Raw genomic sequence first — 15,593 nt, forward strand, 5'->3', positions numbered from 1 at the left:
CTAAGGCTCTATTTTAAAAAACACAATGGTAAATCTTAGCGAATGCATTGGGCAGGACAAAAAAAAGCCTTAACTGAGGAGGCTATGCTTGGTTTTTTATCAAATTAAATGAAAAACAAGCAATCTAATTTTCAAAAAAACAACAATATTTCTAAATAGGATGGGGTCAGAAGCAAGATATCATGAATCTAATTTCTCTCGTTCCATGGCATTGTGTGCACACGTAGGCCTAAATATCTTTACGCGTAACATTTGCACTTCTATACAAAATACTAGGCTCCTGTCAATTATATTGTTGCCTATGTCCGAGACACATTGTCAAACCAATCTGCCATTAATATGGCATTATAGGAGGACTGAATAGTTTGGAGGAGCGGGTCTTTGGTAATCGGACGAGGGGCGCTCTTTGAAAATGGGGATGGATAGCCTACTTGAACAAGCGAAATTAAGTATGCAGGTATGTGAATTGTGAATCATGAAAAAGCATGAGGGCAAAAAACCTCCAAAATATTTCAAGGCACTGTCAGCAGACCATTTAAAACCCCTTCAGGTTTCAGGCCGAGTTGATAATTATCTCTGGAATACTTTTCATCCTGGCCGGTATTCTCATCCTCATCCCTGTTTCCATGGTAGCCAGATCAATCATCAGTTACTCCTCCAAGTGGATCGGAGGGAAGACTGAACTGGGGGCCTCGCTGTACTTCGGCTGGGGGGCGGCCGCCCTGCTCCTGATTGGAGGTTTCATACTGTGTATCACTGTGGGAGTCTTTGGATGGATGATGGGAATCTGTGAATGGGGAGTCTCTCTAGTGCCCTGTTTTATCACTTGATTGTGGCACCTATAGGGATGTACGGATGGATATGCTGAAGATCACCTCCATCTCCACCATCATGGGAGCTCTAGGAGTGATGGGGTCCATCTTTGGGACCAAGTGCTGTAACTGCATCAAGAGTAACAGGACCAGGGTCAAGGCCAGGTTCATCGTTGGAATATTCTTCATCCTGGCAGGTATCCTGCAGCTCACCACTATCTTCTTTTTCTATTAATTGACACAGAATATTCCAGAATACCGGTGGAAGGTCTTGTTATTTTCCACTGAATTCTGTAGATGGTCCGCCTCTATGCTCCTGATAGGAGGGACCATACTCTGCTGCAGCACCTTGAAGAGGAAGAACCCAGACTCGACAACGACTAAATCAACCTCCCACTAATGTCTCTGTCCAGAAGCTGTACGTTCTTGTAATAAAACCATAGGGATCCAATAATTGTGATTCTATACGTAATTCTATGAGGAAAAATTGCCTCTATCCTATCTGTTCAATGTTAGAATATCGGAAGGGACTAGATAGGTGTCAAAGCAACATAGTTATTGTTCCACCTTCTCTTTAACAGGTCAAAGGGGAGTTTATGACATATTGTGTTCAAATATTCAGTTAATTTAGACTGTGAGGAGAAGTTCCTGAGGAGACTACAATGAAGGGACATATTCTCACTGTTACCTCTCTGATTTCGTATATCCGAATTGATACTTCTCTTTATGTTTCTTTAAAATGGGTTGAATTTAACTAGAGAAAGAATTGAATCAGAAGTTGATTGTTTAACTCTGTTAAAGATGTTCAAATAAAAAACGTATCTGACTGCAAAGCGTTTCCTGGTTGTTTCCGTGCATTTCCTGTTTATGTTCACCACGTTAACCACAAGCTACAGTCAGTGACTGGGACCTTCTGACTGAAACATATATCATAGTGTAGAATTATATCAAGCCATGTCCATGAAACTGTTATCATTAGTCTATGTAGTCTATTGTATAGTTCATTTCAGTCCATCAATCCAACCTTACAATTATGTATTTCACACTCAAGGGTTTTTCAGCATGTAGTTTCAATCTAACTCTGAATGTCACCAGTATCTCCCTCAAGCAGGTCTCAACCACATACTGCCCAACATCTGAATGAATAGGTTGTTTTCATGATAAGATATTTAAGTGACATCCCAGCATCACGTAGATGTAGTGGCCTTGTGACTAACCCAGATCTCCAGTTACAGTAGAATCAGAAGGTGAGAACATGTGGAAGATAATGTTATGTTGTTCTAGAACTTTGTTGGTAAATCCTGGGGGTTTTGGGGGTCAAGGTCTACGTGGTCGGAACCAAGTGCACCAACTGCATCAAAGAATAAACTTCTCAGGCCAAGTTGATAATCATCTCTGGAAAACTTTTCATCCTGGCCGGAATTTTCATCCTCATCCCTGTTTCCATGGTAGCCATTTCAATCATCAGTGATTCCTCCACTAGGATTGGAGGAAAGACTGAGCTGGGGGCCTTGCTGTACTTCGGCTGGGGGCGGCCGCCCTGCTCCTGGGCATGGGCACAGGCAAGTGTTTTGGGTTACTTGGCTCAATTCAATAGGTGGTCCGCCTCCATGCTTCTGATAGGAGGGACCATACTCTGCTACTGCATCTTCAAGAGGATCAAGACAGACTCAACAACGACTCAATCAACCTCTCGCTAACAGCTCTGTCTGCAAAAGGTCATAGAGGAGTTTATGTCATATTGTGGTTGGGACCATAGTCTGGTGCAGCTGCTGCTGCTATTGCTTGAAGAGAGACATTCCCAACTTAACAACTCACTTAAATTCCATCACTGGTATCTCATATGATCTTATGTTACCATATCACAGTGTTTCTCAATATAAGTGCACAGAATTAGTCTTCAAAAAGTCTTAGGGGAGCTTGTGCAATATTGCCATATTGCTTACTTCTGACAGGACAACAACAAAACAGTTGGGGTAGAAACAGGCTCACCAGTTCCTCACACACGGTAACGACCACACACTTCACCACATCTGTACAGGCTGTGTTTCCATGGCAGCAGATGATGTCAAGCGCCCTTGGGCTTCTGACTGGCCGGGCTCTCTAGTATCACAGAAGAACTCTGCAACAAACGTCTGTGAGAAAAGAACGTTGAACAATCTGCTGTTTTAGAACTTTGCTTGCAAAGAATGAAGCTGTAGGCCTGTAGCATCCAGGATCTTCTCTGGAAATATCACATCTCCACTGTTCTGGAGTCTCTTTGTTGAGTCACATCCTTGTTCTTCCAGGAAGTGCATTTTGATGGGCATGGAGATCGTGGGCATCACTATTGGAGTAATGGGATGGATTGTCTCCATAGTGGCCTGTGCTTTGTTTACATCGGGATTGATAGACTTTCCACAGTACAGAGAGGTCAGACTAACTCAGATCATCACCTACTTCTCCATTATTCTAGGGTTGCTAGGGATGATACTCTCCATCTCAGCTACAGTGCACCAAATGTACCCAGAGAAATATGAATATGTCTAAAGTTGAAGTGATTATCTTTGGCGGAATGTTCTTCATCCTGGCTGGTCTCATCCACCTGATCTTGATCTTCTTGGTTGGCCTTGACTTGACACTAAACTCGGACCATGAGAACTTCCTGCGGAGTAATAACCTGATGTTCTCAGCTGAATTTAATAGGTGGGCCTCTTCACTGCTTCTGATAGGAGGGACCATATTCTGCTGCAGCTTCATGAAAATAGCCTGAGTTGACAACTGTCTCTGATTCCCTAAATCGTGTCTTACACGACCATAATTTATCTGAGCCATTCTACCACTCTAAGCAATAGGTTGTAAGCAATACATACAGCATAGTTGAAAGCAATATGATTATTGATAATGGCTACACTTAAAATGTTAGTCTACAATGCAGACTTTGATCAGTTGAATCAGGTGTGTTACTGCTTGGCTGGAACAAAAGCCTGCACCCACACTGGCACTTTCAGGGACTGATATTGTTTTTTGAATCAGTAACCCTTACTAAAAATGGCCACATAAAAAATATTGCCATGTGTTGAATCAGTGATGCACAGAATAGACTCACAGTTACCACTTCCTTTTAAAACCACTTGAGAGGGAGATGTAAGCATGCTGTCTAAGGGCTGGGGTTGAAGTGGGATGTTTCTATAGGTGGTGGAAATACCGCCAAATTATACTGCTTTTCCATTATTATTTACAATAAAATGCAAAATCTATTAAATTGCAACTCTTGTGCTGTCTCCTGACTTCATTTGGTGGAACCTCGTGCTTCTTCCTACCCCAGGGTTGTTTCTGGACTGGGCCAAGGTCTTATCATGGTCTAGGTAGTACGTACGTGGTCTGAGTTCTTAACCAGATGTTAGTGGGTCAAATATAAGATTCCATCATCGCCAATGTAAGCTAGGGTGGACTTAGCGATTTGGGAGCCCATTTCAAAATGCCTTCGAGGAGACCCCCTACCCGCCAAAACGGACATTCCCCTGTAAATGAACCGCTATAATTATTCATGTGGGTTAAGTTTTTATTTTATTTCAGGCAATTATGAAATGTAAACACCCTATAAAGCTGTGGCTAACACATTTGGGTAAAAACAACTGTCAGAATCAGTCGGTAAGGGCCCCATGACAGCTGCGTGCAAGTTACTTGTTGTTTTCACACCCATCACTTCCTCTCTGTTTCTGTCCTGCCAACCCTAGGCCAAGTTTACACCTGACATCTCTTATCGAACGCAGACACCAGCCTGACCTATTTACCATAAACACTCAACTTCACGTCTGCGTCATTAATTTCTAACTATGGTTTCATGTAAAAGTCCAAAAGAAATTGGTCTATCTGTTCATACCAACTGATTTAGATTTAAACCTAACTGTTTTTTCCCCATTTTGTCACAGCTGCAGACTTCTTCCTAATATTTGATGGTAATTCTGAAGTTGAGTTGACATCACCAGACTCCCCATTTCTACCTAGTTCCTTATAGGTGTCTGTGTCTGAGTAGTGAGGAACTACAAGGACATAGTTTTGATCTGGTTCTGTTCGTAAAGTCATTTTCAGTAGAAATGAAAAAGTCAGGGATGAACGGCATACAGTGTTGTATTTTTGTTTACAGCTCCTTTATTGCAGTAGGGTCACCGAGGGATCTTATGAAATATATTGTGTTGGTGTGTGTTGGGTCTCATATTCCTCAGCACGATCCAAGGGGTTTAAGGAAATGTATTTGGCTATACACTGACTCTCTGTTTTGATCTGCCCTTTACAGATCTCCCCATAGAGTGTAAACAACTGTTCTATTTCTACTGACCTTCTGTGTGTGTAGACAGGCAGACAGACAGACAGGCAGGCAGGCAGGCAGGCAGGCAGGCAGGCAGGCAGGCAGAGAGGCAGGCAGACAGACAGACAGACAGACAGACAGACAGACAGACAGACAGACAGACAGACAGACAGACAGACAGACAGACAGACAGACAGACAGACAGACAGACAGACAGACAGACAGACAGACAGACAGACAGACAGACAGACAGACAGACAGACAGACAGACAGACAGACAGACAGACAGACAGACAGACAGACAGACAGACAGAGAAAGGCAGTGTATAGCCAACATACATCTCCCTGAACTCAGCCATTTCTTTATGAAGAATATGAACTGTTCTACTCTTCTGGATTTTTGGGGGGTTCGTATCATTTGATTTACACAACATGCCTACCACTTTGAAGATGCAAAATATTTCATTGTGAAACAAAGAAGAAATAAAACTTGAGCGTGCATAACTATTCACCCCCCCAAAGTCAATACGCTGGTGTACGGCAATCTTTAAGTCATTCCACATATTCGCAATTGGATTGAGGTCTGGGCTTTGACTAGGCCATTCCAAGACATTTAAATGTTTCCCCTTAAACCACTCCCCTTAAACCACCCCTTAAACCAGTATGCTTAGGGTCATTGTCCTGCTGGAAGGTGAACCTCCGTCCCAGTCTCAAATCTCTGGAAGACTGAAACAGGTTTCCATCAAGAATTTCGCTGTATTTAGCGCCATCCATCATTCCTTTAATACTGACCAGTTTCCCAGTCCCTGCCGATGAAGAACATAGTGTTCTTGGGGTGATGAGAGGTGTTGGGTTTTTCCAGACATAGTGTTTTCCTTGATGGCCAAAAAGCTCAATTTCAAATCAAATCAAATCAAATTGTATTTGCCACATGCGCCGAATACAACAGGTGTAGACATTACAAAAAATGCTTACTTACAAGCCCTTAACCAACAATGCAAAGTAAAACAAATAAAAAAAGTGTTAAGCAAAAAAATAATATCTGCAAATAACTAAAGAGTAGGGAGGCTATATACAGGGGTGTACCGGTGGAGAGTCAATGTGCGGGGGCACCGGCTAGTCGAGGTAATTGAGGTAATATGTACATGTGGGTAGAGTTAAAGTGACTATGCATAAAAAATAAACAGAGTAGCAGCAGAGTAAAAAAGGGGGACGGGGTGGGGTTGGGGGGGCAGTGTAAATTGTCCGGGTAGCCATTATTAGCTGTTCAGGAGTCTTATGGCTTGGGGGTAGAAGCTGTTGAGAAGCTTTTTGGACCTAGACTTGGTGCTCCGGTACCACTTGCCGTGTGGTAGCAGAGAGAACAGTCTATGACTAGGGTGGCTGGAGTCTTTGACAATTTTGAGGGCCTTCCTCTGACACCGCCTGGTATAGAGGTCCTGGATGGCAGGAAGTTTGGCCCCAGTGATGAACTGGGCCGTACGCACTACCCTCTGTAGTGCCTTGCGGTCGGAGGCCGAGCAGTTACCATACCAGGCGGTTATGCAACCAGTCAGGATGCTCTTGATGGTGCAGCTGTAGAACTTCTTGAGGATCTGAGGACCCATGCCAAATGTTTTCAGTCTCCTGAGGGGGAATAGGCTTTGTCGTGCCCCTCTTCACGACTGTACTTTATCTCTGAGGGAAGGGTCCTTCATCCTTATTATACAACAAAGAGGATATGAAACCCAGGCTGTGTCTGTCTTGTTAGACCATTATACAGTGCATTTGTATTCAAACCCCTTGACTTTTTCCACATTTTGTTACGTTACAGCCTTTTTCTAAAATTGATTAAATCGTTTTTTTCCCCATCATCAATCTACACACAATACACCATAATGAAAAAGCAAAAACAGGTTTTTAGAAATTGTAGCAAATTGTTTAAAAATAAAAAACGGAAATATAACATTTACATAAGTATTCAGAACCTTTACTCAGTACTTTGTTGAACCACCTTTGGCATCGATTACAGCATTGAGTCTTCTTGGGTATGAAGCTACAAGCTTGGCACACCTGTATTCGGGGAGTTTCTCCCATTTTTCTCTGCAGATCCTCTCAAGCTCTGTCAGGTTGGATATGGAGCGTTGCTGCACAGCTATTTTCAGGACTCTCCAGAGATGTTCGACCGGGTTCAAGTCAGGGCTCTGGCTGGGCCACTCAGGGACATTCAGAGACTTGTCCTGAAGCCACTCTTGCGTTGTCTTGGCTGTGTGCTTAGGGTCGTTGTCCTGTTGGAAGGTGAACCTTCGCCCCAGTCTGAGGTCCTGAGCGCTCTGAAGCAGGTTTTAATCAAGGATCTCGCTGTACTTTGCTCCATTCATTTTACACTCGATCCTGACTAGTCTCCCAGTCCCTGCCACTGAAAAATATCCCCACAGCATGATGTTGCCACCACCATTCTTCATTCAGGCCAAAGAGTTCAATCTTGGTTTCATCAGACCAGAGAATCTTGTTTCTCAAGGTCTGAGAGTCTTTAGGTGCCTTTTGTCAAACTGTAATGTGCATTTTACTGAGGAGTGACTTCCATCTGGCCACTCTACCGTAAAGGCCTGATTGGTGGAGTGCTGCAAAGATGATTGTCCTTCTAGAAGGTTCTCCCATCTCCACAGAGGAACTCTGGAGCTCTGTCAAAGTGACCATCGGGTTCTTGGTCACCTCACTGACCAAGGCCCTTCTCCCCTGTTGCTCAGTTTGGCCGGGCAGCCAACTCTAGGAAGAGTCTTGGTGGTTCCAAACTTATTCCATTTAAGAATGATGGAGGCCACTGTGTTCTTGGGGATCTTCAACGATGCAAACAATTTTTGGTACCCTTCCCCAGATCTGTGCCTCGACACAATCCTGTCTCGGAGCTCTAAGGACAATTCCTTTGAACTCATGGCTTGGTTTTTCCTCTGACATGCACTGTCAGCTGTGGGACCTTATATAGAAGAAACATCCCAAGGATGATCAATGGAAACAAGATGCACCTGACATCAATTTGGAGTCTTGTAGCAAAGGGTCTGAATACTTATGTAAACAAGGTATGTTTTTTTGTTAGTTTTTTACAAATTTGCAAAAATCTAAATAAAACTGTTTTCACTTTGTCATTATGGGGTATTGTGTGTAGATTGATGAGGGACAAATACAATTTAATCAATTTTAGAACAAGGCTGTAACATAACAAAATGTGGAAAAAGTCAAGGGGTCTGAATACAGGCACGCAGACAGACAGAGAAAGGCAGTGTATAGCCAACATACATTTCCCTGAACTCAGCCATTCCTTTATGAAGAATATGAACCCTTCTACATGATGCTGCTTTGATTTGAGTCATTACTTTGTGTTCCTGTGAACACCTGTCCTTGAACCCTATTCCCTACATAGTAAACTACTTTTTACTAGAGCCCTATGTTTGGGTCCTCCACCTTGTCCTTTATCCCTGAGGGAAGGGTCCTTTATCCCAGAGGGAAGAGTGTTTTATCCCTGAGGAAAGAGTGTTTTATTTTACATTTTACATTTTAGTCATTTAGCAGACGCTCTTATCCAGAGCGATTTACAGTTAGTGAGTGAATACATTATTTTTTATTTTTATTTTTTATACTGGCCCCCTTTTATCCTTGATGGAAGGGTCCTTTATTCTGGAGGGAGGATTGTTTTATCCCTGAGGGAAGGGTCCTTTATCTCTGAGGGAAGCATACTTTATTTATCCCTGGGGGAAGGGTCCTTTATCTCTGAGGGAAGTGTCCTTTATCTCTGAGGGAAGGGTCTTTTAATTATCCCAGAGGGAAGAGTCCTTTATCCCTGGAGGAAGGGTACTTTATCCCTGGGGGAAGGGTCCTTTATCTCTGAGGGAAGGGTCCTTTATCCTTATTATACAACAAAGAGGATATGAAACCCAGGCTGTGTCTGTCTTGTTAGACCATTATACAGTGCATTTGTATTCAAACCCCTTGACTTTTTAAGCATTAATTTACGTTACAGCCTTATTTTAAAATGTATTAAATAGTTTTTTCCCCTCATCAATCTACACACAATACCTCATAATGACAAATCAAAACAGGGTTTTAGAAATTGTAGCAAATTTATATATAAAAAAAAGGAAATATAACATATACATAAGTATTCAGACCCTTTACTCAGTGCTTTGTTGATGCACCTTTGGCAGAGATTACATCATCGAGTCTCCCAGTCCATGCCGCTGAAAAACATCCCAACAACATGATGTTGCCACCACCATGCTTAAATCAGGCCAAAGAGTTTAATCTGGGATTCATCAGACCAGAGAATTGTGTTTCTCATGGTCTGAGATTATTTAGGTGCCGTTTGGAAAACTCCAAGCGGGCTGTCATGTGCCTTTTACTGAGGAGTGGCTTCCGTCTGGCCACTCTATCTTAATGGCCTGATTGGTGGAGTGGTGCAGAGATAGTTGCCCTTCTTGAAGGTTCTCCCATCTTCACAGACGAACTCTGGAGCTCTGTCAAAGTGACCATCGAGTTGTTGGTCACCTCCCTGACCAAGGGCCTTCTCCACTATTGCTCAGTTTGGCCGGGCAGCCAGCTCTAGGAAGAGTCTTGGTGGATCCAAACTTCTTCCATTTAAGAATGATGGAGACCACTGTGTTCTTGGGGACCTTCAATGTTGCAGACATTTTTTGATACCCTTCCCCAGATCTGTGCCTCGACACAATCCTGTCTAGGAGTTAAGGAGAATTCCTTCGACCTCATGGCTTGTGTTTTGCTCTGACATGCGCTGTCAGCTGTGGGACCTTATATAGACAGGTGTGTGCCTTTCCAAATAATGTTGAATCAATTGAAATTACCACAGGTGGACTCCAATCAAGTTGTAGAAACATCTCAAGGATTATCAATGGAAACAGGATGCACCTGACCTAAATTTGGAGTCTCGTAGCAAGGGGTCTGAATACTTATGTAAATAAGGTAGGTTTTTTTGTTTGTTTTTTACACATTTGCAAAAATCTCAAAATAATTGTTTTTGCTTTGTCATTATGGGGTATTGTGTGTAGATTGATGAGGGAAAAAAACAATTTAATCAATTTTAGAACAAGTTTGTAACGTTAAAAAATGTGGAAAATGACAAGGGGTCTGAATACTTTCTGAATGGACTGTAAATGGCCAAGTGGGTAACAGCAAGGCCAAGGTCTTTAGTGATGTCTCAGCGCTGACTAACCATTAGCTGTCTGTCAACGACACTGGGATTTACACAGAACAACATGAACTGCTTTAGTGCCACTGCACCAGTTGTATAACGCTCATAGACACTTAGCCTACCTACCTGTCTCTTTCTGACCTGTGTTCAATACTCAGCTACCTGTCTCTATCTTACTTCTGTTCAATACTCACCTACCTGTCTCTTTCTTACCTGTGTTCAATACACACCTACCTGTCTCGTTCTTACCTGTGTTCAATACTCACCTACCTGTCTCTATCTTACCTGTTTTCAATACTCACCTACCTGTCTCTTTTTACCTGTGTTCAGTACTCACCTACCTGTCTCTTTCTTACCTGTGTTCAAAACTAACCTACCTGTCTCTGTCTTACCTGTGTTCAATACTCACCTACCTGTCTCTTTCTTACCTGTATTCAATACTCACCTACCTGTCTCTTTTTACCTGTGTTCAGTACTCACCTACCTGTCTCTTTCTTACCTGTGTTCAAAACTAACCTACCTGTCTCTGTCTTACCTGTGTTCAATACTCACCTACCTGTCTCTTTCTTACCTGTATTCAATACTCACCTACCTGTCTCTGTCTTACCTGTGTTCAATACTCACCTACCTGTCTCTATCTGACCTGTGTTCAATACTCACCTACCCGTCTCTATCTTACCTGTGTTCAATACTCACCTACCTGTCTCTTTCTTACCTGTGTTCAATACTCACCTACCTGTCTCTTTCTTACCTGTGTTCAATAGTCACCTACCTGCTCTTTCTTACCTGTGTGCAACAATAATGGTGTTCATAAACTCCTGTGAGATTTATAGAGACATCAACACAGAGGAGAAAAAGCCCATCCAATGCTAAGTGATGTCACTGTTCTAGAACCACCCAGAGCTGTAGTATGCATCCCAAGTAGATATCTGGTAGTTCAGAGGGTCACTGTTCTAGAACCACCCAGAGCTGTAGTATGCATACCAAGTAGATATCTGGTAGTTCAGAGGGTCACTCTTCTAGAACCACCCAGAGCTGTAGTATGCATACCAAGTAGATATCTGGTAGTTCAGAGGGTCACTCTTCTAGAACCACCCAGAGCTGTAGTATGTATACCAAGTAGATATCTGGTAGTTCAGAGGGTCACTCTTCTAGAACCACCCAGAGCTGTAGTATGCATACCAAGTAGATATCTGGTAGTTCAGAGGGTAACTCTTCTAAATTTACTTTTATTTCAGAGACTGAAAGAAAGAGTTGGTTATTTTTCCCTTGGGGGAATAACACTCTAGGCACATCATGTAGATCTGAGATGCATAAAATAGCTTCACCTTGCCATCTCATACAGGTATGGAATTAAACGCACACCTCTCTCTCTCTCTCTCTCTCTCTCTCTCTCCCTTGCCCTCTCTCTCTCTCTCTCTCTCTCTCTCTCTCCTTCTCGCCCTTGTCCTTGTCCTTGCCCTTGCCCTCTCTCTCTTTTTCTTTCTCTCTCTCTCTCTCTCTCTCTCTCTCTCTCTCTCTCTCTCTCTCTCTCTCCCTAACCTCAGACATGCATGTGGTAGTATATGACTAAGTAAGTACTGGTGCTGTTTGAATCATTTCATCTGGGCAGTTTATAAATGTGAATAAACGTATAAACCATACACCTGTAGGCCAATGACCAGGTCAGACTGGTTCAGATGTACAAAGGTGTTGTAGCTCCCATTGAAGTACGTAAACATATCCTAAGGCTCTATTTTAAAAAACACAATGGTAAATCTTAGCGAATGCATTGGGCAGGACAAAAAAAAGCCTTAACTGAGGAGGCTATGCTTGGTTTTTTATCAAATTAAATGAAAAACAAGCAATCTAATTTTCAAAAAAACAACAATATTTCTAAATAGGATGGGGTCAGAAGCAAGATATCATGAATCTAATTTCTCTCGTTCCATGGCATTGTGTGCACACGTAGGCCTAAATATCTTTACGCGTAACATTTGCACTTCTATACAAAATACTAGGCTCCTGTCAATTATATTGTTGCCTATGTCCGAGACACATTGTCAAACCAATCTGCCATTAATATGGCATTATAGGAGGACTGAATAGTTTGGAGGAGCGGGTCTTTGGTAATCGGACGAGGGGCGCTCTTTGAAAATGGGGATGGATAGCCTACTTGAACAAGCGAAATTAAGTATGCAGGTATGTGAATTGTGAATCATGAAAAAGCATGAGGGCAAAAAAACTCCAAAATATTTCAAGGCACTGTCAGCAGACCATTTAAAACCCCTTCAGGTTTCAGGCCGAGTTGATAATTATCTCTGGAATACTTTTCATCCTGGCCGGTATTCTCATCCTCATCCCTGTTTCCATGGTAGCCAGATCAATCATCAGTTACTCCTCCAAGTGGATCGGAGGGAAGACTGAACTGGGGGCCTCGCTGTACTTCGGCTGGGGGGCGGCCGCCCTGCTCCTGATTGGAGGTTTCATACTGTGTATCACTGTGGGAGTCTTTGGATGGATGATGGGAATCTGTGAATGGGGAGTCTCTCTAGTGCCCTGTTTTATCACTTGATTGTGGCACCTATAGGGATGTACGGATGGATATGCTGAAGATCACCTCCATCTCCACCATCATGGGAGCTCTAGGAGTGATGGGGTCCATCTTTGGGACCAAGTGCTGTAACTGCATCAAGAGTAACAGGACCAGGGTCAAGGCCAGGTTCATCGTTGGAATATTCTTCATCCTGGCAGGTATCCTGCAGCTCACCACTATCTTCTTTTTCTATTAATTGACACAGAATATTCCAGAATACCGGTGGAAGGTCTTGTTATTTTCCACTGAATTCTGTAGATGGTCCGCCTCTATGCTCCTGATAGGAGGGACCATACTCTGCTGCAGCACCTTGAAGAGGAAGAACCCAGACTCGACAACGACTAAATCAACCTCCCACTAATGTCTCTGTCCAGAAGCTGTACGTTCTTGTAATAAAACCATAGGGATCCAATAATTGTGATTCTATACGTAATTCTATGAGGAAATATTGCCTCTATCCTATCTGTTCAATGTTAGAATATCGGAAGGGACTAGATAGGTGTCAAAGCAACATAGTTATTGTTCCACCTTCTCTTTAACAGGTCAAAGGGGAGTTTATGACATATTGTGTTCAAATATTCAGTTAATTTAGACTGTGAGGAGAAGTTCCTGAGGAGACTACAATGAAGGGACATATTCTCACTGTTACCTCTCTGATTTCGTATATCCGAATTGATACTTCTCTTTATGTTTCTTTAAAATGGGTTGAATTTAACTAGAGAAAGAATTGAATCAGAAGTTGATTGTTTAACTCTGTTAAAGATGTTCAAATAAAAAACGTATCTGACTGCAAAGCGTTTCCTGGTTGTTTCCGTGCATTTCCTGTTTATGTTCACCACGTTAACCACAAGCTACAGTCAGTGACTGGGACCTTCTGACTGAAACATATATCATAGTGTAGAATTATATCAAGCCATGTCCATGAAACTGTTATCATTAGTCTATGTAGTCTATTGTATAGTTCATTTCAGTCCATCAATCCAACCTTACAATGATTTATTTCACACTCAAGGGTTTTTCAGCATGTAGTTTCAATCTAACTCTGAATGTCACCAGTATCTCCCTCAAGTGGGTCTCAACCACATACTGCCCAACATCTGAATGAATAGGTTGTTTTCATGACAACATATTTAAGTGACATCCCAGCATCACGTAGATGTAGTGGCCTTGTGACTAACCCAGATCTCCAGTTACAGTAGAATCAGAAGGTGAGAACATGTGGAAGATAATGTTATGTTGTTCTAGAACTTTGTTGGTAAATCCTGGGGGTTTTGGGGGTCAAGGTCTACGTGGTCGGAACCAAGTGCACCAACTGCATCAAAGAATAAACTTCTCAGGCCAAGTTGATAATCATCTCTGGAAAACTTTTCATCCTGGCCGGAATTTTCATCCTCATCCCTGTTTCCATGGTAGCCATTTCAATCATCAGTGATTCCTCCACTAGGATTGGAGGAAAGACTGAGCTGGGGGCCTTGCTGTACTTCGGCTGGGGGCGGCCGCCCTGCTCCTGGGCATGGGCACAGGCAAGTGTTTTGGGTTACTTGGCTCAATTCAATAGGTGGTCCGCCTCCATGCTTCTGATAGGAGGGACCATACTCTGCTACTGCATCTTCAAGAGGATCAAGACAGACTCAACAACGACTCAATCAACCTCTCGCTAACAGCTCTGTCTGCAAAAGGTCATAGAGGAGTTTATGTCATATTGTGGTTGGGACCATAGTCTGGTGCAGCTGCTGCTGCTATTGCTTGAAGAGAGACATTCCCAACTTAACAACTCACTTAAATTCCATCACTGGTATCTCATATGATCTTATGTTACCATATCACAGTGTTTCTCAATATAAGTGCACAGAATTAGTCTTCAAAAAGTCTTAGGGGAGCTTGTGCAATATTGCCATATTGCTTACTTCTGACAGGACAACAACAAAACAGTTGGGGTAGAAACAGGCTCACCAGTTCCTCACACACGGTAACGACCACACACTTCACCACATCTGTACAGGTTGTGTTTCCATGGCAGCAGATGACGTCAAGCGCCCTTGGGCTTCTGACTGGCCGGGCTCTCTAGTATCACAGAAGAACTCTGCAACAAACATCTGTGAGAAAAGAACGTTGAACAATCTGCTGTTTTAGAACTTTGCTTGCAAAGAATGAAGCTGTAGGCCTGTAGCATCCAGGATCTTCTCTGGAAATATCACATCTCCACTGTTCTGGAGTCTCTTTGTTGAGTCACATCCTTGTTCTTCCAGGAAGTGCATTTTGATGGGCATGGAGATCGTGGGCATCACTATTGGAGTAATGGGATGGATTGTCTCCATAGTGGCCTGTGCTTTGTTTACATCGGGATTGATAGACTTTCCACAGTACAGAGAGGTCAGACTAACTCAGATCATCACCTACTTCTCCATTATTCTAGGGTTGCTAGGGATGATACTCTCCATCTCAGCTACAGTGCACCAACTGTACCCAGAGAAATATGAATATGTCTAAAGTTGAAGTGATTATCTTTGGCAGAATATTCTTCATCCTGGCTGGTCTCATCCACCTGATCTTGATCTTCTTGGTTGCCCTTGACTTGACACTAAACTCGGACCATGAGAACTTCCTGCGGAGTAATAACCTGATGTTCTCAGCTGAATTTAATAGGCGGGCCGCTTCACTGCTTCTGATAGGAGGGACCATAGTCTGCTGCTGCTTCATGAGAAAAGCCTGAGTTGACAACTGACTCTGATT

This window comes from Coregonus lavaretus, assembly GCF_964263955.1.
Source record: "Coregonus lavaretus genome assembly, contig: HAP1_SCAFFOLD_3900, whole genome shotgun sequence".
NCBI lineage: Eukaryota > Metazoa > Chordata > Actinopteri > Salmoniformes > Salmonidae > Coregonus > Coregonus lavaretus.